Source organism: Phaenicophaeus curvirostris, chromosome 4 (genome assembly GCF_032191515.1).
Source record: "Phaenicophaeus curvirostris isolate KB17595 chromosome 4, BPBGC_Pcur_1.0, whole genome shotgun sequence".
NCBI lineage: Eukaryota > Metazoa > Chordata > Aves > Cuculiformes > Cuculidae > Phaenicophaeus > Phaenicophaeus curvirostris.
In genome coordinates this window covers 32,500,982-32,528,601 of record NC_091395.1, presented here as the reverse complement: position 1 = coordinate 32,528,601, position 27,620 = coordinate 32,500,982, and the positions used below count along the sequence as shown (strand labels likewise).

Here is a 27,620-nt window from a genome sequence, read left to right as displayed (position 1 = left end):
GTCAGTTGATTTAATTTCAGTTAATACACTTCATTAATTTAACAGCTAAACATTAGCAGCCTAAGGGAGATACTCCAAGTGAATCATTAAGACAGCTCTGAAATAAGGTCAGAGTATGCCATTTTCTTAGTTTAATTACATGCAATTTCAAGCCCGTGCCTAGGCAAACTCTGGTATCCTGATGACCAATTTAGTTATAACGTATTACTGACATCTGTATTCTGAATTTAGATAAAACACCAAACAAGAAGGGTGGTAACTGTATGATAACGGGGTTTTGCTTTATTTTCAAAATAGCCTGTAAGCAGTCTGGGGCCAAGGATTAACTTCTGTTTCTACACAGTAGTTAGCTTGTTGACCTTCCAATAAAAGTGTTCCTAGATGCTGCAGAAATAGTAAAGAGTAATAAGAACAGAAATGCAAAATAAAATGATAATGGCATTGTTGCCATTGGTATCATAATTTCATATCAGGTATAATGACTGATCTTTAACACAGATCTAACAGTGCACAGGTTCTTACAAAACAACCAAGCCCTGTTTAATAGATTTTAAAGAAATTACAGCCCCTGACGAATATATTCAGTTATTTCCCTCGAATTTTTTCTTCATCCAAAGCCCACAGAAAACAGCAGCATCCCTGTTTTATTTTTTTTGTAACATTATCGGGGATTATTAAATAGATTGTGCCTACGTGTGGTTTGCTGTTTGAAGATCAAAATCCAAAACTCAGCCTAGGTATCTGTGTTGTGGTAAGTTCCATTAATTGGTCTCTCAGTTATGTTTTTACTGCTAAACTACGTGAACATAATGCTTTTCTATCAAGCAGATTTTTAGGACGTAGTAAATCTCAAATCACAGAAATGCTTGTGAGAAAGCAGATATAAATTTGAAGACAGAAGGAAATGAGAAAGGAAAGGAAGGATATAAGATGTTAATGGGAACTTGTCCTTACCTACCTCATTTGTTTCCTAATTCTTCTTGTAGGGAATTAGGAAAAAGGAGGAATGATCACAGAATACTGACTGGGAAGATAAGATCAACATGGAGACTTAGTCTTTCCTATGACTACTGAAGAGAGAAAGCAGCCATGGAATGCAGTATTTCCAGTTCTAAAGGGCAGGAAGGGTGGGACACAACTTCTCCACCAGTAGAAGTGAAGAACACTAAAACACAGTTGTAAAAAGTTGCTTCCTTGTAGCAAGAGAGAGAACTTGGAGTGACACAGAACTCCTGTCTCAAAAAAGGAAGCAAAAAAGAAAGAAACACTGGAAAGGACTATTTCTTTTCAGCATCTTGGTAAGTAACAACAGATATGGCACCATTAAATCTGGCCATTGCCTGTTTTGCAGGGGTTACCTATGTTGGCAGCTCACCCTGTGCTTTGCATAGAGAATGCCGAGAATTCTCTTGAACTGTGGCCAGTTGCAAACTGGCCAGACAAGACCAGTTTGGTGCAGCCACTGTTATACTTTTTCTTATTCTCCAAGTGAGATCAACCACAAGGTGAACACTTTAGTTTCCTGATCAACCATGCACACTGTTTGACTTTCCTACAGCCCAAGGTAAAGGATCAGGCAGTTTCACACCTCCCAGAAATATTTATGCAGCAGGAAGAAAGCCAACAAGGCAGGCAATCCCAGTGTCACTGATCTGTTTACCAGGGGGTAAAGGTATCTGGAAGCTGACACATCAGCAAGCATGAGAATGCTCAGACCTTAGTGCCTTCAAAGAAAGCTAAAAAGCATCAATGCATCTAATAGTAAATGAGGTTTCAGCTCAGGGCTGCAGCGCCAAGAACAGCAGGGGATTGTTTAATATTCAGTGAGCATATGCCTAAGAAGTCAGCACACACGTTGTCAGAATTTCAGCATCCTGCTGCACATCAATGAACTCTGCTCAGGCTTCATCAGGATCCATCTACATTGTGAGAAGAATAGGGAAACTAGCATACGATGCAAAGTGCAAAAGAAAAAGCAAAAAGCTCCTTTTTTTGGACAGCCATCAGGAAGATCCTGAGCAGATTTTAAATAAAACACCTCAGAAATTTTCCATCCATGTCCCAAATATTCCCAGAAAAATTTCTGAAATTATTCAGGACACATATGAATGATTTCTCTACATTTTAGAGACCCAGGCAAGGGCTTTCAATGTTTAATCCAAGCAAGCAGTGGATTATCTGCCTTCAGCCTAAAGCCTGCCAGCTGACAACCCTTCCCCACGCACATGGTATTTGATGTCTGTCATTTTAATATTTTGACATTTTTGTGAGAGACCTTGTCCTGAAAGGTCACCACTTGTCTCAGCAGTTGGCTGGTTGCCAAGCACACTTGGGAAGCTTAGCTCCACAGCTGTCATAAAAAATGACCATTTTCTCAGCTAAGTTTCAGGACAGCTATGAATTTCTGACTGCATATGATAGAAAAAGTCGACAAGAGGGAGAAAACAAGCTACAAATTCACCTTTCACTTGCTACAATGAAGACAGGCATTTCTACACATATGTCTGTAAGATGAGGCTGAAGTATTGCAAACACAGCTTAAAACAACAGATAGACCAAATATACTTGTGGTGTAGCAGCATTATCAGGGTGGTTATACCATGAATATGTTTAGTCCTCTATGTGCAGCAAATGACACAGCATATATACTGCCTCCCCAGTCACTTAATGGCAGTCACCTGTTAACTGTGATAACATTTTCACAAGGCTCACTGAAACCTTACAGTACCACAATGTTCCCCATAAATAAAGCAATAAACATGATGTGGCAACACAAGCAAACCAGCTACAGTCTGCATTTCTTGTGCGATTATCTGACATTTGTAGTTGGTAGTGATCACAGGCTGCTTTCAATAAGCAGATTTAATTCACAGTACAGGAAGAATTCACTAGCCATAAACTCAATAGACAATGGCACTACAGAAGCTTTGAATAAGAAAGGAGATTAAAAAAAAACCCACCCCAAGATGCTGTTCCTTCAGAGCTATGAGACCAAAAAGCCACTAACAAATACCAATTCTTTCCCTTACAGCATTATCACAGCACTGTGAGACACCTTCAATTCCGCTGCTTCCCAACCACTTTACTATCCTGCCTTCATGCCAGGTAGCAGATAAAGATCTTCTTCACGTACAGATAGAATGAATTTGGTGAAAAACATGCATTGCTCACCGTGCTATGTTCATTGTTCTTATCGAGTCAGATGCAGACTTACTGGTGCCCCTTATGACGACTATTTGTTTGCGCTTCTGATAATAAGGTACTGTCGAATTTCTTAATGAGAAGTCCGGGTCTGCATTTATGGATTTTTAAAGAAAATACTCCAGGTGAAAAATACCATGGTAGATTTCTCTCCTATGCATTCACAAGACATCTATTACTGCTGAAGTATCTTTCTCATTGTATATCTAATATTATCTTCTCTAAGCAGGAAACCATCTCCCTAGAAGTACCTCCTGCATTTGCTTGGCTTCTCTTCTCACAGATAAAGTGACAAGCACATCTCAAAAATCAACAAACACAACTACAGACTCTTTGTTCCAGAAAGCTTTTGTGCATCCCTTTCTCTCAGCAGCTCTTCCACCGAAAGCCAGAACAATACTGCAGAGAAGCTTTCCCTGTCAGGATGTTTTCAGCTTTCATCTCTCTGCTTTTTCAAGCAGAACACTGAGGTAGAAATCCTAATTAGCAACCTGAAAGCACCAAACAGGCAAGGAATACTTACATTTGCAACTGTATTTGTGGTTATCTGCGCACTGATCCAGGGACTGGTGATTACAAAGAAGAGAAAGAGCTTTTTAGGCTGCCTTTCAAGCCTCGCAGCAGTGAAAAGAAGGCTGTTATCTGAAAGCTACTCATTTTCTATATGCTGTGCTCTAGTTGCTCCCCATGTGCATACAACACAGCTGCCAGATTTAATAACCATGTCAGCCTGCTTTCCCTATAAAGCAGCAGAGAGATGACAGGATGAAGATGAAGTAGCCAGCCCGTTAATCTGTAGTTATGGCTGCACTAAGCCTTGAATTAATGCCACAGTTTTATTGCCCTTGAAGAAAAAAAAAAAAACCAAACCAACACTATTTGTGAAAAAAATGTGCAAAAGGATTTCAGAAATCCATAGTTGCCTTATTGACACTAAAGTACATTAAATAAATTTCTCCTTTTTTCTCACTTAACAAATCTTAGAACTTGAGTTAATTCCTTTTTACTACATCCCGATATTTCAGAATACATTTTTTCTAGCAGTGCATGCTTGTACCCTAAAAGAACAAAACCATTGACTGATAAATGAGTCGAGTGTCACTCCTCTCCTGTTCCTCTCTGGAAGGTTTTCCCTACCTGTCTGTCTCTGCTGACTTCTTTCAGGAAAATAAAAGCTAATAAAAAAGAGGGGAAATTCTCATTTACCATTCAAATTCTCCCACGCACAGTGGTTCCTAGAGCATTGGATTTTAGTATCTGATGAGGTCACTTCACTGCCAAGGTGGAGCATTGCCGTACCTCCAGTTGCAACACCAGTTCCATGTGAGGGAAGGGTGGCCAGAGTTTACATGACAAGAAAAGGTGCCAGTCATACAATCAAAACCAGCAAACTAAAAATAAACCCAGAAATGTACAGATGAATTTGCAGCATTGTGGGGATGCCTCAGAGATCATATGACATCTGTGAACGTCTTTTTCTCTCTCTCATTTATATTCCCTTCACTTCCCTTGGAGACACCTGTCTCAGCAGGGAGTGGTTTCTGTGGAAACGACAGTCACTTTTCCCTTCAGAGAAAGTGTTACTATGGCAACCTTACATAATGTATATGGCCTAGATTCTTTTTTAAAATAATCCAACACTGAAATTCTCATTATAAAATTAGAACTGATCTGTCTAGAGGGCAAGAAATACAGTTATTTAAGAATCGCATTAGAAATGTAGGGTAAAAATACCCAAGGGTATTATGAATTAAATGACAGTGTAGGGGCCACTGTCACTGCATCACTCACAAAGTAAAAATAATTTGTAAATCCTGGTAAACAAGGTGTATTATTCAACATTTGTGGGAAGAAAGGAGGAAGGGAAGCATTTTCTTGATAGTATGGCTGACTGCAGCAACCAATACTGCATCTTACAGAGTGGATTTTTTTTTCCTGTGTGTTTATTCTTCCAGCAACCAGGACCTCACTTAATGACGTAAGACCCAAACCGTTTACATCTACCCCATTCAAAACCAAAATATCAGCCTCAAAGTCACTTATTCTACATTATGAAATTGTGCTACATTAAAACTCAAGGAAGCTCCTGGAAGGATCTGTATGAGTCAGTGAGGCATTGTGTGCAGTGGAGCAGAAGCAGGAAAGATACGCTGTTGTTATACGATTTCTCTCTCAGCTCAGAGGAGACAAACCTGCCCACAGCTGTGGTGGGGAGGGTAGATCTGTCAGATTGTATCAGGGAGACTGGAGATTAGGGCCCTGGTAATGGGGCTGGGCAGGGCAAGGGGGCTTTCCTTTCTAAATCAGCAGCTGAAGACCTACTGAGGTTGTGAAGGACATAAAATGGCAATCACAACTCAAATGTTTTCCGACTCCTGGGTAGGTAGATGCCTCCCCATCCTCCCCTATTTGCAGCCACCCTTGCAGATACATATTTTATTGGTAATGCAAATCAAAAGTCAAACGGCCAAGAAGGCAAAGTTACCTGCTTACTGCTACACAAAATCAGTGATTTCAGTTTGAAAAATATTGTTGGGGAACCTTTAGTAAACCTCTACCTCTATGGTATCTGTGTTGTGACTCAGTGGATTGAGATCTCTCTTGACCTGTCGTTCTAGCAACTTTTATTTGCGTGAACTACATTAATATACATGAGGACTGATTTTTGTAGTCTACTCCTTTTTAGAAGATGAACAAGAGAGAGCATTTTGCCTACAGAACATTTTCCCCCAAATTTACACAAGGTCCTCCTACACTCCACTGTGCAAAGGGGCTCTCCAGGTGGGACAAAGCAGGCAGTAAGCGTTGCTTCAAACCCCACAGCATTTACGTTCCTTTCTTGTGTAGTGGAGACACTTCTACAAAGGAGACACATGCTGCCTGAAGGTGAGGTGTTGTTTGGGATGTTGCTCCTCTGAACAGGTGGTTCAAGAACCTAGGCCAGGGTTTCACAAAAATGCTGCTGCTGCCACAGGTGATGGGACTTTCCTTAACACAAAATCCCCCAAAGGGGTTTCCCTGTGCTGGAAGAAGTTTGACTTTTAAATGAAAAAAGAAAACCGCTCCCATGAATTGCACTTAATACCCAAGCTAACCTAGATGGGAGGTCTACTCTGACCGTCACACAGGGCAGTACTTTGTCAGAGGCTGTGCACACGCACCTTTTGGTCTGTGAAATTCAAGTGTTACATGAAGATGTGAAAGCGTTAAATATTATCACACTTTTACACAGGAAAAACAAAGGAGATTTGGTGTATGGTGTTCACTTCAACTAGATTTGAGAAAGTTCAGCCCCAGCAGGACAATCTCTGCACCTTACATGACTAAAACTTTTAAGAGTTGTCAAGCATCACATTCCTAGTTAAACACTATACACGAGTCAGGCCTCCCTAATGTTTGATCCTTGAACCCTGGCCCTCATGTTCTATCCATAGGACATACACCAAACCTAATGCATTACAAACAATCTTTTGCCTTCTAAAACTAAAACCAAAAACGAAACTAGAAAATATTTCAACAGAATATCTATGTCCACTTCTGAACTAATCTTATATACAAAATTACACAATAATTAGACAATGCCTTGTGAAACATGTATTTAGTGTCCCTGGTAAGGATAGCATACCCTGAAGCATTCAGGGTGACCATTAGGTACTTCAGGCCATGTCTACAATGTGGGAGCTAGGTCACCTGAGCCAGCAGGGATCTGCATACTGACTCATAAACCAGAAATGCAACAGAGCTCAGAGCAGAAACACAATCTGGCTCCATGCATGGTCACTAACAAACCACAGTACTGTGCACAAGGCTGCACTACATTGTGACTTTTCCAGATAGAGTGTTCCTGAACTTTAGTCTACCCCAGAGAATGGGCAGACCATACATCTGGCCTCAGTCCCTGCATGGATCTTGCCTGAGTTCAGCCAAGGAAATAGTCATTATGGGGATTAAAACTAATCTGGTTTCATCTAGCGTAGAACACACAGGAAACAGATTAAAGATGGATTTCTGCCTGGGTTTCTTATAGATTTTGTTTTCGGTTAACACTCCCAACTGCAGGCCGGCCTGTTTCTTTCCTTGTTTTAAAAGCAGAAATCATCGCCAAGGCTCTGGCAGCCAGGCCAGAAAATAGTGACAAATAGCGTAAACTGATCTGGCAGGCTTCATTAAGAGCAGATTAAATCATAGAATCATAGAATAACCAGGTTGGAAGAGACCCACCGGATCATCAAGTCCAACCATTCCTATCACACACTAAACCATGCCCCTTAGCACCTCGTTCACCCGTGCCTTAAACACCTCCAGGGAAGGTGACTCAACCACCTCCCTGGGCAGCCTGTTCCAGTGCCCAATGACCCTTTCTGTGAAGAATTTTTTCCTAATGTCCAGCCTAAATCTCCCCTGGTGGAGCTTGAGGCCATTCCCTCTTGTCCCGTCCCCTGTCACTTGGGAGAAGAGGCCAGCACCCTCCTCTCCACAACCTCCTTTCAGGTAGTTATAGAGAGCAATGAGGTCTCCCCTCAGCCTCCTCTTCTCCAGCCTAAACAACCCCAGCTCTCTCAGCTGTTCCTCATAAGGCTTGTTCTCCAGCTCCCTCACCAGCTTTGTTGCTCTTCTCTGGACTCACTCCAGAGCCTCAACATCCTTCTTGTGGTGAGGGGCCCAGAAATGAACACAGTATTCAAGGAGCGGTCTCACCAGTGCCGAGTACAGAGGGAGGATAACCTCCCTGGACCTGCTGGTCACACCATTTCTGATACAAGCCAAGATGCCATTGGCCTTCTTGACCACCTGGGCACACTGCTGGCTCATCTTCAGTCGGCTGTCAACCAACACCCCCAGGTCCCTCTCCTCCAGGCAGCTCTCCAGCCACACTTCTCCTAGTCTGTAGCACTGCATAGGGTTGTTGTGCCCCAAGTGCAGGACCCGGCATTTGGCCTTCTTAAACCTCATGCCATTGGACTCTGCCCAGCGGTCCAGCCTGTTCAGATCCCTTTGCAGAGCCTCCCTACCCTCCAGCAGATCAACACTTCCACCCAGCTTAGTGTCGTCTGCAAACTTGCTAAGGGTGCACTCAATGCCTTCATCCAGGTCATTGATAAAGACATTGAGCAGGGCTGGACCCAGCCCTGAGCCCTGGGGAACCCCACTTGTCACTGGCCTCCAGCTGGATTTCACACCATTTACCACCACTCTCTGGGCCTGGCCATCCAACCAGTTTTTCACCCAGGAGAGTGTGTGCCTGTCCAGGCCAGAGGCTGACAGTTTCCGAAGCAGAATGCTGTGAGAAACTGTGTCAAAGGCTTTACTGAAGTCCAGGAAGACCACATCCACAGCCTTTCCCTCATCCAGCAGCCGAGTGACTTTGTCATAGAAGGCGATCAGGTTTGTTTGGCAGGACCTGCCTTTTGTGAACCCATGTTGACTGGGCCTGATCACCTGGTTCTCTTGCATGTGCTTCATGATAGCACTCAAGATCACCTGCTCCATGACTTTCCCTGGCACTGAGGTCAGACTGACAGGCCTGTAGTTTCACAGTCCCTAAGGTTTTTGTGATATGATTGCATAACATGGCCAATGAACAAGTCACTCCCTAGGGTGAGAAGCGGAGATGATGTTCAACTGCCTGGAGAGCAGTACATATACCATATAATTCCACAGAGCAGTCTGACAATGTAAGATGCAAAGCATCATCTCTAACAAGGTGCTTAACCTCAGATAAACCCTGCCAATAGCTAAATACAGGTCTATCCATTCCTAAGAGGGCTGAGTGATGTAGAAAAATCAAGAGAGATCCAAAAGATCAATGCAGAAACTCAACAGTCCATCACAGGCAGAATGTCTTGCCTTTATTCCTATGCAAAGTCCAGAAGTCAATTAAGATTGCTTTTTCAAGAAATATTTCAGAATGGCCCTCCTTTTACTGGGTCAGTTATTACATCAGAATGTCAAGAACTCTGAGTTGTCTGTACTTGTGGCAAAGTTGTCTTAGACCTAAAAAATCTTCCTAGTTCTACTGTCTACTTGTACCCTGATGATCTTCCTTGTCCTACAGGGTGGAGTTTCTGTAAGTTTCTAATCACAAAGACTGCATAATAGCATTTCCCTTTTCAATACAAAATTACTTAAAATGCTTCTAGATTTCCTCTTACATCACTAAAACAAACACATTGATCCTGTCTGAAAACATTGCCACTTAACATTGTGTTACTTCACTCTTCTTTATTGATTCAATCCAAATTTAATGCCTATGAATTATAACACATTGAAACTTAAATTAATAAAAAAGCCCCATAACATTAAAAGAAGAATGCTAGCTAGAAATCTCAATCACGTTTGTAGGAGCAGAATGGATAGACTAGAAGCAGCAGCTACACTGGGTCTACATATCTGCATCAAGATAATGACAAACAGAAGAGTAGAATTTCTCATTGACCATCTGAAATTATAGAATTCTAGCAGCATGTAAGTGAAAGGTGAAAGCCTCATCCGTGCCTCACTACCTTATCCAGAAAGGCAGGAAATCCAGATACATAACCATTATCATTATAACTGAAAAGTGGGAAACAGGTCTGCAAGCTTCTACAGAACAGGGAGTTTCTAATTCAGGCAGAAAATTATCTGAGTTTCAATATGTCTTTGCTAAGTTCTGGATTGTATCTATTAATGTAAGTTTGGAAGATAAAAAAGGTGCTGTTGAATTTGTCTCATCCTCACAGAGCACTGCGTCCAAGATGCATAGCACAGCTTCCTAGCTGTCTCAGATTGAGAATCACATGGAAGACCTTTTTTTCAGTGCTGTGGGTTCTGCCTTTAACAGCCATTAGTGATTTCAACCACATCTGGGTACATTTTAATGACGGTATATGTAGCAAAAGCCTCTTGAACACAGTACATGCAGTGTCCTGTTTGCAGAGCTCTACTCGCCTTTATTATTAAATAAAACTGTTTGGTTTGCTTACAGTTATTACATGACAGCAAATAGGAGACAGCAATTGGAACTAAGCTGTTGGTATACATGTGGGAAGGTGCATCTGTAAAAGATAAGTCAAACATGCTTCTATTTGGAGAACAAATGAGTAGCTGGTATCACCATTTGGTCCTCGCCTTGTCCACCCTTCATATTCTCCCTGCATTTTTGTACCTTGACACCATCACTATAACCAGCATTCATGACTTCTGCATTTAGCCTTTTTAGCCCAGGAAGCTCAAAAAAGGAACAAGAAATAATTACCTTTAGCTCTCCTGCTTCATCAAGTCAGCACAGAGACACCATCACCTGCTGTGACACCATCTGTGCCCTAGAGGTTCTGAACTGAAATAGATGTCTCCACACTCCAGGACATCCAGAAGGAACTTTCCACTAACAGCACTACTTACTCAGAATGTCTTTACATTTGTTAAGTACAAGGGAACAAGTTAAAACACATAAATCAAAATTATCCCCCAGTAGAATTATATTCCAATGTGATTGACTCATGCAGCCAGTTAGAACTCTTTATGGCTTTACCTCCAATTTAGAAAGACTTGGGTAGCTTTCTGTGCATGTGGGGGTTCCAAGTGGAATGGAAATAATGAAAGTGCTTATTCAAAACCATCATTAGCAATCTTTTCCAGCACTCCAGTTCAAATCAGCTATTTGAGTGGATTACTTGTAATTTAGGAACCATACACTATGCCATGCCTGAAAAAAATGAATTCCCAGAGAAAAAGAGAATGCTGCAGAAATCACTCTGAATTAAGACGAAGACTGCTGGAAGAGGGAGGATAGAGCTACAGTGAGATACATTAGCACTATCTTCTCTCCTTCAGATTTTGCGGAAGTCATTTTCCATGCACAAAGGGTTCCTTGATTTCTAAAAGTGGCCTTGTGTGAAGGAATCAAAGGTGTGAGTCTGCTCCTATCATTATTTTCCATAGATAATACATAGATTTATATAGAAGGATCTCGGATAATCCCAGTGCCTGGAACTAATCTTTTGTCTGCAGAAGTTTCAAACTTCCTCCTGCTCCTAGGCTGAGGCTGAAATCAGGGAACAGAAAAAAAACCCGCTTGGTTTTGTGGCATAACATTCTCACATCCACCCCAGAAACAGGCTTCTGCCTTGACCTGCACAAGCTTTCTCAGCAATATATCTCATTGTCCCTTCAACTGGAAGCCAGAGAATTGAAAAATACCACTACTTGTTTTGCCTTCTCCAAATACAGCCCTGCTGCAGTAGATGATATCCATAAGGGAATCCTCAGTAGACAAATATGATAATGTGCGGCTTTTTAACCTCACCTTAGCTCCTGAAAGCAAGAACATTTGGACAAAGCCCTGTGCTTGCTGTTTTCTTTTTGCTAGTTCTATGCTAAGACTGAAGGCATTTCATTGATTCCATAGGGTGCCTTATTCTGGTGTGAAGGCTGAACCTATTAGGACTAAGCACAATTTTTATAGGCACTGCAGCGCAGAGCCAGTATTTTTGAAGTAATATTACACATCTCTAAGCATAGCACTTTTATTACAGGATCTCAAGTTATTATTTTTATTTCTAAGCAGATTCACAGTAGCATCCCTGCTATATGATCCAAGGATACAAATATTCTATCACAATCTTTGCACACACTGCATGTAGCCATGTTCCTGCCTGCTCAGCTTGGATGCAGTATCATATGCATCTAAATATTTCTGTCCTAGGAATATTAGATCCTAAGTGATTATACTTTGTTGAAGAAAATCATGTATCCCTCGTGCAAAATAAGTTTTCCAGGTACTGCTACAGTCAGCACTATGCCGAACCATCAACTGCTCTAGCAGGATTTATTACAGACAAAATGGTAATGAAATCCCATTGTTGACCAGTGAAAAAAGCGGTTAAGTAGTTCTTTGTCTCTAGCATCAGCATCTTACTTGGTCTGTATTCCTAGGCAATAAAATGTGCCAGGCAGTGCCCACATTTCTCAGGGAACAGCCTGTCTTAAATCTCTGTTTGGGCAGTTACTGCATGGTGATTTCTCTCCTTTTTAAATTAAGGAAAATCTAGTACTGTTTTCCACAGAAGCACCATTTTCTTGCTATGAACTATCCACACCCCACTATAAAACACATTGAGATTAACATTGTAGTAATCAATACCTAGGCCTAATTTAACTTGCTGCTTCTATTACATCAATTATTGCCTTTAGAGACTTTATTGAAAACATCAGAGATGGTGAGAAGAACTTTTTCATTTTATGCTCTTCCAACACCCTAAGCTTTCATTAAGCCCTTCATTACACATGTCCACCCCGACACCAGCTGACTTGATAGCTGTACTAGAGCAAATTGAACCTGGCCATCATGGCCACATTCAGAATTACTGAAGATCATGGTCATAACCACCTCCTGACAAACAACTACTTGCGATTTCATCTATGAATTTTCATCCTTCTTTTGTTGCCATATCCCATTTCCATGAGTACAAGCAATGGATGCTGTTGCTCTGTGTTACTGGGCGCTTGGAATAGAAATTGTACTACCACCTTTCGACTGTAAGGGGAACTACACCTTTAGGGAGTCTCCTGTACTGCCACTACAGGAAGTAATTTTCTTTAACTCAGTAAATGAAACTTCATTCTCCATTTAAATATGGAGACATAAGATGATCAGTGTAATCCACAATGTGAATCTTTACAAAAATCAATTTGGCTTGAACATGTTCTTAAGAAGGTTAGTAATTTGGGGCAATCACTGTATGCCCATGAAAAAAAACATCAACAGTCTTTAATGTGTCAGTAACAGTGCATCTACATCTGTTTCACATACCTAGCAAACTGTCTGGAAGCAGCTCCATTATTACAGTTCCATGTTTCTTCTGGCACTTCCATCCTGTATGACTACAACGATGCTCAGTTCTTGAGCAGATCAATACAGACTGGAGTTGCTGTTAATTACAGACCTTTTGATTTCAAAAGTTATGGACAGTACCACCTTCTGAAAGGCACAGTGATCTGTACAAAATTATTTCAGTTCCTAGGAAGAAGGTGTCATAGAATTAGTTAACTGTCCTCGTTGGAAGTCTTAGCACCTAGGATTCTTCTGTTTCCGTGCCCAGACAAAGTTATTCTGAAACAAGCCAGAAACAATTGGAGAAGCTCATAACAGAGATCTTCAGAATTTGGTTACCCTACACTGTGCAAAACTGTGATATTTTGAACCCATGTTAAAACAAAATAGTGACATATTTAGGCAATTGCAGGTAAATCTCATGTATTCACAAAAGGCAAATTCCAAAGGACTGCAAATAGGCAAATGCATTTAAAACCTAAAGTAACATGTAAAAATGTCCATTTGACATTAAGAATAGTTTTAGGAGGGGAGTGTTTAACAACATTCTTCTGCATACCAACAAAGGTGGATAACCTACAATGGAAACACTGGCTTAATACCACCTCACAACAGCACTTTTGCCAATCCTTGAAAACAAACCACTAGAATTTTGGGAGTGCGCTATGGTGCGTGTGGTTTAGTAGTGCTTTACCACTTTATAAATTCAGGGTAAAATCTTGGTTTCAGTTAAGTCAATAGGATATTTGCTACAGGTCTCAGCGGAGTTAGGCTTTCATCCACAGTCTTTATGAAGTGGGTCTTTGCATGCAAAATGCACTTTTAATCTGATCATGCTTAAATATGGCAGGAAATTTTTTTTCTGTCACTGGTAACAATATTTTTGTAGTTCTGCACAGCACATAAAAAGTTGATTAAAGCAGTAAATCCTTTCTATGTCTTTTTGTCTGCTGGTTCAGAAAATAATGCCTGAAAATCTTTCTCTCTAATCCACTGTCTCAGCAAACACATTGGTTGTTGGCATGATAAGCCTCAAGAATTGCTAATGTACTAAATTTCTGATCTATCTTACATGTCTGTATCTGGTTGGTTTATATGAATATGGCTTTGTGAAGAACTACGTACTGAGGTTTAAGCATCATCAGTCAGCTGAAAGAACATTTATTTCTCAACGAACTACTGATTCGTTTGCAGTCCAGTGAAGCAAAGAGTCTGTATCCAAGCCATAAAGCACCAAAGCTTTCTGACTGTATGTTAGCTCAAGATGACCTAAAATACAGGTAGATATAAAGATTTGCTTTTATTTCTTTTGGCTTGCCTCTGCACCTACTAACTTTGCTATCTATATTTGGCTTATGTAAATAAATTATCCTGCCACTCGTATCTTATGGGGAATTTTAGGTTAGCTAGCAATAAATAAAACGTTCTGCTCTGATGGTGTGGATGACCATTAAGACATGAGTATCATACCCATTTTCAAGGTCACCCCACCACAAGTAGACATATAGAATTAAGAAAATTTTTCTAATTAGAAAATTTTTCTAAGCTGCTCTGCATGTCTGGGAAGCTGGCAGTGCACAGTGTCACTATGGAGGAAATGTTGTCCCCATTTAATACACTGAATAACATTGGCTGGAGATACCCAGCATGTAAGAGACCTATCAGAAATATGACAGGACTTTGGTTACCACCCAGACCTCTTTAATGGTTCTTGTCATAGTACTCAATTGCAGTCAGGCAGCACTGAGCAAGACCCTGAAACCTACATGTATATTCCTAAACTGCATCAGAAATGTTTTGAATATCCCCTAGTATTGAGTGTTGTTGGTCCTCGTCCAGCAAATATAAGAGATAATTCTCTCTCTGAAAAAGTAGTCGCCAACCCCAAGTCCAATGTATGACAAAACTGCAGTGCAGACAGCAGATTCCCATACTCCCTCTCTTTAGGGGGCATCATTGGCTTGCTTATCATCACTATTCTTTCCTAAGATCACCAATACAAACATCCAAATAGAAAAACAGAGGTTTGAAAAGCTATGTATTACAATGTTCATGAGTTGTAGTTATGTATGTACTCCATATCGTGTTTGAATATAGAAGTCTTTTCCAACAATTTTGGAGTTTCCACTTACAGTACTCAACAGAAATATATGTGGTGACATTTCAAATATTCTGAATGTGGATTACTTCCTAGTTCACTGGGAACTCTGAATTAGACCCCTAATGAAAAGATCAAATCAAACAAAATAAAAAACATCTGCATAGAAAACTGATTCACAAAATTGCAGTGTTTACTGCATGGGCAATGCAATATTTCATGATTTATCATTTTCACAGGAACAATTTCCATGTGCTCAATTACCAGCTTCAAGTGAGTTCTGAGATTTCTCTGCATGCCACAGCATGATACTGATGATTTACATTTGATCTTAAAAGCCTGGCAGGTCTATGTTCCAATATGCCTTTGTTTCTCACTCTATTTTTCTTCAAAAACTTAGTCTTCCTTTTGAAATGTGCCTGCTTTATGCATATGTTTTCAAGCTTTTATTCTATACCAAAAATACCTGGAAAACAAGCTGACAGCACAAGAAGAAGAAAAAAGCTATAGAGTTATTTTAAAAAGTCAGAGTTGGCAGCTTATTCTGGAAAATGCCAAGGGGTCTGTGGAATAAATTCCATTTGGCAAGTTTGGAGATAAAAGAATCCAGCTGCTTTCAAACACCAAATGCACAACTAGAAGTCTCTAAAGTTGCAGAAAGATCTTAAATCAACAAAACATATCATCTTCCCACACAAAACAAGACCAACAGCAACAAAAGAACCACAAAACATTCCTATTTAGATAGACTTCAATGCTAGCTGAAGTATGCCTGTTCCAAGCAGTTTGTCAAAGAATATGCTTATATTCAACAAAGGGTATAGGGTTGAGGGATTTTATGATGCCTCAGGCTCTTGCAAAGCAAGGCAAAGAGATGAAAGCAGTTATGCTGCTGAGGGACCTAGGATAAGGAACCAGGCTGAGCCATATGATGACAGGAATCCTTTGTAAAAGCATTTCTATCCACTTGATGAGGGTCTTTCAATGACTGTAGCACTGAACAGGAGTTATTGGTTTAGGGCTTGATTTAATGTTCACTGAAGTCGGTTGTGACTTTCTACTAACTTTAAGAAGTCATTGGATCAGATACTAAAAGAATAAAACCCACCTATTTATGTATCTTTTCTTCCAAGTTTATGTACAAGCTGTTTAACTTCTTCCTGACATGTATGGCATGTAAAACACACTCCTAGCAAAACTGGAATTTGAAAGTACCTAAGACAGGGTCTAGCTCCTTCATTGTAATAGGAGAAAATACTCTTAAAGGAGTCTGCTGAAATGGCAAGAATACCACCCTTTTAATTCTAAAGAGAGTCTGTATTTTCAGGCTGTTGTTTCTTGCCATTGTTTCTTCAACAGAACATCCACTGCCACAGGTTCCTAGCACTGTTCCTCACAGCCCCTTGGCAGAAGTTAATACCCTGCACAATCCAACAGCTTGTGTGACTGCATTCCAAAGCAGACTTCCAAAATGAGTTTTCCCTACTGAAATGAGAACATATGTCATTTTTAAATGGACCATTTCACAGATTTAGGTTAGAAGTCAGTCACGCTGGCACAAGTGAGGGTAAGGTAGCTTCCAGTGAATGAAGACAAATGAGCTATTGGGAGCTACTGACAGAATACTCTCCTGGAACTACAGCCTGGGTATCCAAAAAGCCAGCAAAGAGTCCTTATGAAGAGTCTTCCTTGTAGGTAACTAACAACCAAAGGTAACAATTTCATTAACTAAGAAGCAACGTGAATAAACATTCTATTGAAAGTTCCTTTAATCTCTCCTTATCTCCCGATAATATTATAGTATCAGTTATGAAGAGCTTTGAAACTCACATCTCTAGCTAGCAATTTCCAGCGACTCCTTAAAAAGACAAACATTAAATCTAAGTAAAAGCAGTTCAGTAACTTTGCAGTATGAAAAATACACCTAAACTTTTCCATTTATAAATGGAAATGAGAGTAAATGAGAAGAAATGCTTTCATTTTTCAATTAAAATGGGATTTGCTTCGACTGATCTGCTGCAAATCAGTCTTTTTGTCCTTTATCAAGTGTTTTCCCTCAGCTTGAAAGGAAGCAGCTAAGGAACATCATGCTGTGCTTGTGTACAATTAACTTAGCCAAGCAATGAAACATTCAGGGAAGACAGAACAGCCCTGTCTGCAATATGTAGATTTTTATACTGTGCTTACACAGTGCTGAACTTCTAGTATGGTAGAAGCACTGTAGGTCTCAAGATCTGTTTATTTATTATATCCTATTTATCTATTGCCTCCACAGTCTCTGTAAAATACCTGAATAAATTACCAAAACCATAATATCATGGTTGCTTTCTATTGAGTAATCAATATAGGCACTAGGTCTGCAGTCCACAAAGGGATGCCTACATGTCCCTGTGGATCATGCTGTTTGTAATTAGTGCGATAATCGCCTCACTACAGATGGTCTGTGTAACTTCTTACACATATCCTCAGCCTTATTATTTCAGATGCCTGAAGACCTACAAAATGTCTATTAGACATTTCATCTTATACTTCCTGCATATTACATATTGTTTTTCAATACACTGCTTGGCCTTTAAATTGCCAGCAAATGCTCTGTTAGGGAAGAAAAAAAAAAAAAAGAAGAAAAAAAGAAGTCTTGCTTTTATCATTTTGCAGTATCCCACTGCTGAAACAACATTGACATTTTGATTTAACATCAAACTGACACAAAGTATCTTCTTGTAATCATACTGAAGTAGCTTTAATATTTTTCCCTGTAGTTTTCTTTAGGTAATAATGAGCTTTATATTGATGCTCCAGACTTGATAGCGCCAGACATTTGTATGCAAATGGCAAAGTTGCACAGCAGCAGAAAATGAAACTTTGTATTTTTCAATGTTGTTTGACTGAATCTTCTCTGTGTAAGTTTTACCAAAAGGAGGCACTATCTTTGTATCAGATAGTCCCCTACAGGCAGACTATTTTCTACACTTTCTTTGAGACTTTAAGTGCCAGTGTTGGAGCTGGCTGAATACTATTTGCCAGCTGACTCTAATTTTGATTTTCTCTAATTCACAATCACTCACAAATACTTGTCACTGCCAAGAAACACAGTTTGTCCCTGTACGCTTTTGCTGAACAGTTTGGTGGCCTATTTTTGAGATGCTGGTTGCTCATGAACATACCAGCTATTGACTATTTGAGTTATGTGTACGCTTTTCATCCATTGTCTTTTTCACTGAGTGGCTGGCTGGAGCCTTCATGGAAAATAATCAATAGCAAACAACAGAGAATGGATTTCCATGACAAATCTTTTTTGCAAGCATCTCCTTGACCATTCCATGACTGTACAAATATTAAAAACTGGCAGACAGCAGAGCCACCACAGTCTTCAAGAATATTGGATTAAAACAATTGAATCATTATTACATTTACAAGAGTTCCCTTTTGTGCAGTCTTGCCAGCCTTAACTACTATTTTCCATAGCAACTGTAGCTAAAAAGATAGCAGTAGATCCATGCTAATTGCCTGCATGAAAAACATTGAGAAATGGGTTTTTCTTCCACCTTCAGCTAATAAATCTGGAGGCTGTACCCATATTCCTTTCAGATGGAGAATCACAACCTGTGTCTTTAGGTTCCAGTTTGGCCTACTGCAAATGTCCAGATTCCTGCAAGCAAGCTACAAGGGCACATGAACTTCAGCACTGCAGAGCTTCTGCTAGCTTCCCATCTAGTGAAACAGCATACATTTTAAGTTCTCATTCCTAACCTAAAAGGAACCTTTAATTATTAGGACCTGGCTGTATGGAAGCTATTTAATTTTTTGCAGCACTCCACTGTCATACTGACAGGACTTGCAGATACTAAAACTATCCAAAGCTTATTAGTAAAAAGTGCCATGAATTCAGAGCTGAGCACTTCTAGTTGATGTACTTGAACTAGGGAACATAACTTCAGGACGGACAGGCGCAAGTTTAAATATACAAAGGAAGATGCTTATGACCCGCCTCTCCTCGTATTGCAACCTTTTCTGTAGTCATGAAGGCAGAATACACAATGTTCTCAGAGAAGGACAGTGGAAACTCTAAAACCACACCAGAATAAATATCAAGAGCCAAGCACAATGACTGGTAACGTACTCTCAAAAAGGAGGGTGCAGATGGTATTTGAACACAGAATGCATCAGGTATCTGGCTCAGCTCACCTAGCTCAATGTGCTGAGGGTCTCTAGACACTGGAGGTGAACTTGATTCATTGGAACTAGAGACAAATGACAGCACAGGATGGTCAAGGGTACAAATCTTAATTTATATCAACATAAAATGGAACTTACTACTGTTACTCCAGCTCAAGAGCTACAGTTCTGTGCTCCCAGCCCAGTCGGATATAAAAATAGAAAGGCATAGGAGCAGTCACCTTACAAGTCCTATGCCATTCACAGCAGGATGAGTGCTTGGCTACAACAAAGTTTTGGGTAAGTTTACTGATCACAGGTCTCAGTCAGAATATGCATTAAAGCTGCTTTTAGTAGCAGGAGTCTCACTGTGTGAACATTTGCTACTATCAGGCTCAAGACAAAGCACCTATTCAGAAACTTGCAATCACATATTTTAAAAGGGTTTACAAGGGTGGGTGATAAGAATTGGCTGCACTTAACTACTTGAGGCAAATGAGGACTCTTCTTTTTTTACGTATCCCAAAATGGCTTCTTCTCTGAGTCCCCCAATGTTTTTGTTCCAGGATTAAGCTATTGAAAAGATTGAGTATTAGAGGTTTAGGTGTTCCCCTGAACAATCCTGTCATCACAGCAGGCATTTAGCATTTCTGAAAATGTTACCAGAGCCTGATGATTAACACTTCAAACTAAACACCCAGTCCTGAATGTCTCTAAGACCACAGTCACAAGGAAATTAAGTGGTGGAGTCAAACTCCTTAACTCTCGAAGAAGTTTATCCTTCAGAGCAAGTGTAAATATGAGTAAGTGAAACAAGCTATACTACATAGCTTGTTTGTTCAACAAAAGAAGCAAGAATAATTTCTATGTGGAAAATTTCTCAATAGAAAGGCATACGTTGGCATGACAAGACATTAAAAAGCTATTGTGTAGAAATACAAGAACAAACAAGGGGATTATTATGAGGAAAGTACTCCAGAGTCTCATCAATGTGGTTTGTTAGAAATAGGAACAAATAACACTTTCTCTAGGCTGGTTGAACTTGCAGCAATGACCCTTAAAGCTAGTAATAAAATTTTCCAAAGACCTGAAACAAAGAAAAGCTGCTTTTGTTGTGCTACTATAACTTTTCAGGAATATTTTAGCCTTAGAATATTTACCAGCTTTGACTGATGTGTTTTATTTTGCCTGCATTCTCTGTCACTCAGTGTATATATTCTTTCAGTTATCTAATAACTTCTATTTTGCTCTTTGATACTTTTGTCTTCTTTTCTTCATCTGGGCTTCAAAAAAATTTACCTCATTTTTCAATGAGGTAAAAGGATGTAAGGTGATGGGGTTCTGCTTTCAAGAACAGGGATAAGTGTTTTGAGCGGGGATACAAGAATTAACACATACTGAGAAGGTAAAGAACTCATAATAACAGCTGAAGTTCTTCAGTGGCACTCACGTAAGCTGCTTTACATAAATCAGATGCATAACAGAGTTTGGTATAAGATAACTCTAAGAAAAGAGTTACTTTGTAAACGTGAAACAAATACATATTACTTACTATATCCACAAAGGGCTAGACTGGAGTTTTACCCCTTTTACTTGAAACAATATTAAGTCCTGAATACATATTTTTAGAATCAATAATGCTAAGAGGTTTGAGCTACTTGAATATTAATTTTATGGTCTCCATGAAAACTTAGCTGAATAAAGCAACTCATCTTCTACGAGAAATTTCATACTTCAGCTAGAAGGAAACCATTTCTAAAAACGTCCTTTTTATAATCTTCACTCTCCTGGAGGATAAGATTATCATCTACTGTATTCTTGCTCCTGCTAGGAAAAATTAGACTGCCCAGATTATATTTTACATTTAAAGTGAATTAAGTCTTTCAGGAGCTCAAGTTTCCCTCAGATGTAAACCCTGTTAAAACGGGATGTTTTCTTTTGGCACATAGTTTCCTAGCAGTAGCCAGGACTAGCAAGACATGAAGCTGTGTCAGCGGGTGAAAAAGCAAATGTGTTGATTATTGCATTTTTATAAATGTTGACATTGTTCTTGCATCTATGAAGTTCAGTCCTGACACATCTGTGCTACAGTCCTGCACCTGACTACCAGTTACGTACACATTAAATAAGTACAATGACAACAGCACAGATTTCAGCTCTCAAACATTACTCAGACATACACAGGCCACACTGAGGCTTGTGCTGCTTCAACAACAGTGCAATAATAACTACATTCAGCCTGCATTAAGCCATCCGGGGAATCTCTCCTCTGTGTCACACTGCAGGCATATCAAGGAAGCTAGGCCTGCTAAAAAATTAAAGTCCTTGGGTGGCAGTCTCTGTGGATCATACACCATACCATTCAGTGATGGTAATTAAAGCATGAGACCTTTTGTAGGAAAGGCTGTTAAAAAAACTCAGTACTTTAAAACTTCAACTTTTTGAGATTTTTCAACTCAGGAAAAGAAAACGTAAGTATTTTAGCATCATACCTGATGAATAAACTTTCAATAGGATATGAGTTAAAATTAATTCTAAATGTGCATAGATTGTCTTCTTTTCTTTTCCTTCTTCCAAAGACCTTAACTTCCTCTGCTGCCAGGGCTAATGTTTCGCCTCAGGCTTTATAGTTTTGCATTTTTATCCTCTAGGGTCATTTTTCTGTCAGCTCAGTAAGACCTTTTTCATTATATATTACCTTTTTTGCTATGTTTTTCCTCTCAGGTTGTCTCTCTTCTATACTCATATTCACTACATTTCCTCACTATTACTTTCTTACTTTAACCCCATCTATCCCATTTCATAAGGCATACATCCGTATTCCTTACTTGACTCCCTCAGGCATTCTTCCTCATCTCCATGCAGTTATCTAGTCATTCCCTGTCTTTTTTTCCTTTTGGTCTTTTTCCTCATCAGCCTTTCTCTGCTCCTAACACTATCAAACACATCATTTTTTCTGAAGTCCACAGGCTGTGAACAGCTGGGCTGTACCAATTTCTTTGAAGTTATCATCCATTAAGGCAGTATTATTGTCCTTCCCTAGTGAGAACTGACTCACCTTAAAGCCCAAGAAATGCTGTCTCACAGGTTTTCAGACTGAGGAGATGCCACTGTGGACACAATCCACTCTTTGGAGATTTAAGAAATTGGTTTTACAACATTTCATAAATACTAATCTTGTACTGAACTTTAGAAGAGTTGCAGTTAAAAATTTCCATTCTAATTGATGTGACTTGGGTGACTACATACTTCATTTGCTTCAAAAGCCTAACCTTAGCCCTCTGAGCAGTCATTGGCTATGGCAACGTGATAGCAGTCACATCCAGACAGGTGAGGTAGCAGCAGGTGTAAAATCCAGTAGACCTCACTTGGCAGAGCGAAGCTGTTAAGGTCAGTCAGTTCAGGCCAGTACTCATAACAGATGAAGGAGAAAAACTGGAAAAATCAGCTTCTGCAGATAGAGTTAACTTAAGATATGATTGGAACACCAGGTGTCTGTTAGTCTCAGAGAATTTCAAGAACTAGAAGGTGTCATAAATAAAGTGTAAATACTAATCCCAAATATAGGCATACCTATGTTTTCCTCTATCGATGTTTATTGAAACAAATCAGCACACAAGTACACGTTAGATGAAAATACCCTCAAGAGCACAAGAGGAGGTTTACAACCTCTGACTTACCAGGCCAGGGCAGGTGCAGAGGGCAGAGTCATGGTTAGGTAGGAGCTGCTGGTCTCAGTTTGGCTGGGCAGGAGAGGAAAAGGACATGCTATCAAGCAGAGGCAGTGCAGTTCTCCAGATAACAGCAGCCAATAGGAGAGGCAGTTTTAAAAAAGACGTTTCAGGAAAGGGTTGTGATCTTAATATTTGGTTCTAATGAGCTGGACTGAACTTTCTCCAGCACAGTTGTGTTTAAAGCTGTTTTCCTGGACTGAGGCTGCTGTCCTGGTCTAATTATTGTAATAATTCCACATTCCCTTGCCTTGTGTAATTAACTTGGGTTCGTGGTTTTGCAGAGCAGATCACTATTGAAACAAAATCAAGCTGGTTAGTGGTAGCAATAGTGTTTGTATTACTACAGTACCTCTAAAACCTAGTCATGGCTCGGGATTCTAGTGTCCTGAGGCAGTGCTGGGGAGGATGAAGAAACACAATGGAGTACACACTATATGACACAAGATGGAAGCACTGCATCTTTCTCCAGCTTGGCAATACGGCTCAGCATTTCACATTTGGTTCTTTGTGGTCGTGTAATTTTCCATTGCCAGCTGAGTACTAGCCTGGGGGCCAACCCACAGCGCTGAAATATTACTCATCATCTACGGAGACCTGAAGCCACCTTCCTCAGGGCAGGACCTGCTGCAGGGAGAGAGAGTGACCTTTGTAGGTACTCACATGCTGCCCATCAGAGCAATACTGAAGCAGCTCACTGTCCCTTACATACTCACCACTGTGATGCCCCTGGGTAGAGAGGTAGCCTAGGTGTTGAGAGACCTGATTGATAAAGCACCTTGTCCAAGGTGATAAAAAACCAAAATAAACCTTGGCAAAGCAAGAATGGAATTTGGATTTTCCTGATGGCCACAGTGCTTAGAGTCTACTATTCTCTAAACAGCTTTTCTTTACATCACACTAGGTCTGTACGCATATTAAAAGCTAAGATGCAAATGTTTACACAGCACATCTAATTCCTTCCTTTTTAAAAAGACAAGTGTGAGGTACCAAAAATATCTTGTAATTTCCTTTCTGTTTTAAAATAAGCCAAGAAGTTTTAAGCTTTTATGAAAAATAAAAAAAAATTAAAAAAAAAATCAAAGGTCCCGACTACTACAGGGTTCAAAGCTCTAGAGAAGGACTGAAAACTACCAGCATGAAGTCTTAAAGCCTTTCCATATTCTTAATCATGTTTCAGCTAAAATAGTTACACCATTTCCCAAATAGCTGCTAAAATGTTGGTGAAAACTTAATTCTATGATTCAATAGTTCTGAACAAAAGAGTCAAAAGTCTTAGAGCTAGACACCATGAGCCCTGATCTGAATGTTAGCCCATTTATTTATCTAATAGATCACTCCAAAAGATAACCATGCTGGATCATATCAGAAAGTACATCTCTGCAAACATACTGTGGTTGCACATTTACTGGGAAGCACTTGAAAAAGTTACTTGCACAAGCATGCATCATTGGTTATATGTTCAAGATAGAGTTTAAACACTGTTTATACGTTTCAGTTTATATCCTGTTACCTTTGTCTTCAAACTAAGAAACTTTAAATCCTTCAGACCATCCTTTAAATCTAATAACAGATTAGCAAAAATATTCTGAGGCTGTGAGAAAAACTATGAAGATACTTTAACATGAATCTTCCATATAATGAATCTATAAGTATATAAATTACTATTCAAAATATAGTACATACATCTTGTAGGTTTCTAATTCAGTTATGTTTAAAATATCTGCTCCTTAAAAATGAAATGCTTGGTAAGTTTAGTGCAATCTTGCTTTACGTATATTCTCTGCACATAAAATACTCCTGTATTTTTGCAAATGAATCCCAGTGATAATGAACAAACATAAAAATAAACATGAAGTAATTACAAGGTATAGTAAGGAGTCTTTGCTGAAACCAAACTATTTCATTGGTGAGCATTCAAAAACCAAGGAAAGTGTTCCAACAGCTTATATGCCCAACATTCAGCTTAAAGCAAGTCTCCTGCAAAACTGCAGACAAGGAGAGTTCACAGATAATTAATTCTCTCATCAATTTATGACCTATCTCTGGTACTGTTTCTCTGCTTTCAGACCAAGAGAAGCAGGCAGTTTTACAGACCATATTTAACTGCAGACAAGAAGTAAGTAAGCTCATCTGCTCTCTTAACAAGAAAGAACATGATAAGTACTTACCTTCTCCTAATTCTCTTCCAGCTCCTCCAGAGTCTTCAGATTTGCAAAACTCCCCCAGCCTGTGCAGTCCCTCAAAAGACTCTTCAGTGATTTATTGTGGCAAACTTCCTTCTGTTCAGCTTCAGTTTACGTTGCCTGAGTGGCCAAGGTGTGTATGTGGGGGGGAAATAGGAAAGAAAAAGGAGAAATATGAAAGTGGAGGCATTGACAGGAGAAACTAAAACAATCTTAATAAACAGTAGGTCTAGTTATGGCACCCTCTTCTTTCACCATGTCAGAGAGTTAGTTTACTGACTACTGACTTAGGCTGTAGGTCACTAGGGTGCTAATTCCAGTCAAGGCAAAAAGCATCTTGTCCTTTGATAGGATTTAAGGGTAATCTTCAGCAGAAAGAGTGAGAACAGTTATTAGTATTTGGGAGTGTGATTGCTAATCCAGCAGTGATGCAGGACTGATTTATTAACTGTTTCACTCTCAGAGACAAATGGAAGAAGGTCCTGCCAAGAATCTGCTGTTCTTTTACCGCTATGGTTGAATCTCCTTCTTGGAGCAAAGCCGTGGCATATGCTGAGCCTGTGTGTTCCACAGTGAGGGATTAATTCTGCCTTAATGCATAATCCTGTATGCTCACAGAAGAGAGAGTGCTGCAGAGAATTTTAAAAAGCATGCAGAAATATGCTTAGTGTGTTATATATATTTATAGACAAAGAGGAAGGAATATTTCTGCACGCATTTTCCCCTGCTTATCAACATTATCAGTAGCTATACTAGGTCACGTGTCAAAGGTAAACTGTTGGTACTTCCCCTGCTGCTTCCCCTCCACCTCCAAATCCTAATTCTATATATGCCATTACCACAAAAGCAGACAAACCGCATGCTGTAGGATAGTCTTTAAGAAGACTTGAAGAACCTTGAAGAATACCAGAGCCACTTACACAAGAAAAACATACTCTGCCCCAGAAGGCTTATAATCCAACCATTCATCACACTGAAATAGCTGCATTAGCAGCTGAGACAAAAATCATCATTTGCAGCTATTCTGTAAATTCCCATCCCATGAGGACCTATTTGCATGTTGCATTGATACATCCAGGAAGAAACTTGATGATCTGTACAGCGACCCAAGTACAAGGATAGGAAGCAGAAATTCCCAACCTGAATGGCCAGATGTGTAACACTCAGCCTTCAAGTACCCAAATCCTTTATCACACATAGCATTGAGCCTTTTGAGTTGACTTCATGTCTCACTTTCAGAATTCTTCCAAAGTCTGAGCAACCTACTGGCATCATCCTAAATCATAGAACGGTTTGAGTTGGAAGTTAAAAATTATCTAATTCCAAACCCCCTGCCACGGGTAGGGTCACCTCCCAGTAAACCAGACTGCCCAAGGCCCCATCAAGGCTGGCTAGCCTCAAACACTTTGAGGGAGAGGGCATCCACAACTTCCCTGGGCAACCTGTGCCAGTTCCTCACCACCCCCTTGTTGTGAAGAAATTCCTCCTTATGTGTAGTCTAAATCTGCCCCTCTGCAATATAAAGCCATTCCCCCTAGTCCTATCACTACAAGCTTTTGTAAACAGTCCCTCCCCAGCTTTCTTGTACCTCCTCCAGGTATTGGAAGGTCGCTATAAGGTCTCCTCAGAGCCTTCTCTTCTCCAGGCTGAAAACCCCATCTCTCTCAGCCTGTCCTCCTATGGGAGGTGCTACAGCCCTCCTCTGGACCCGTACCAACAGTTCCATATCCTTCTTATGCTGAGGATTCCAGACCTGGACACAATACTCCAGATGAGCTCTCACAAGAGCGGAATAGAGGGGCAGAATCACCACTCTCAACCTGCTGGCCACGCTTCTTTTGATGCAGCCCAGGATATGGTTGGCCCTCTGGGCTGCAAGTGTACATTGCCGGCTTATGTCAAGCTTTTCACCGATCAGCACCCCCAACTCCTTCTTTGCAGAGCCGCTCTCAATCACATCATCCCCCATCCTGTACTGAAGCCAGGGATTGCCCCAGTCCACGTGTAGGACCTTGCACTTGGCCTTGTTGAACCTCAGGATGCTCACGCAGGCCCATTTCTCCAGCCTGTCCATGTCCCTCTGGATGACATCTCATCCTTTCAGTGTGGCAACTGCACCACTCAGCTTGGTGTCATCTGTAAACTTGCTGAGTGTGCACTCGATCTCACTGTCTATATCATCAATGAAAATATTAAGCAACACTGGTCTTAGTATGGACCCCTGAGGAACAGCACTTGTCACAGATCTCTATCTGGGCATTGAGCCATTGACCACTACTCTCTGAACATGACCATCCAAACAATTCCTTATCCACTGAACAGTCTGCCGATGAAATCCATATCTCTCCAATTCACAGGGAAGGATGTTGTGGGGGACCACGTCAGAGACTTTAAAGAAGTCCAGATAGATCACATCTGTTGGTTTTAGTGTGTCCGCT

General features: G+C 40.2%; 1 protein-coding gene across 4 annotated transcripts in view; it reads right to left on the bottom strand.

Moving 5' to 3' along the window:
* The window catches only part of TRIM2 (tripartite motif containing 2), a 109,645-nt gene extending 84,347 nt beyond the window's left edge, over positions 1-25,298 (bottom strand). The window contains exons 1-2 of one of the 4 annotated variants that reach the window (XM_069855726.1): positions 25,168-25,298; positions 22,946-23,008 (exon numbers count right to left, since the gene is read on the bottom strand). The gene's annotated coding sequence lies outside the window, so the exon portion shown is untranslated. Of the gene's footprint in view, positions 1-3,171; positions 3,582-3,724; positions 3,768-4,407; positions 4,677-22,945; positions 23,009-25,167 lie in introns of those variants that run through there. The other 3 variants (XM_069855725.1, XM_069855721.1, XM_069855724.1) reach the window with 3 other exon arrangements.
* Between the last annotated feature and the right edge of the window lie 2,322 nt (positions 25,299-27,620).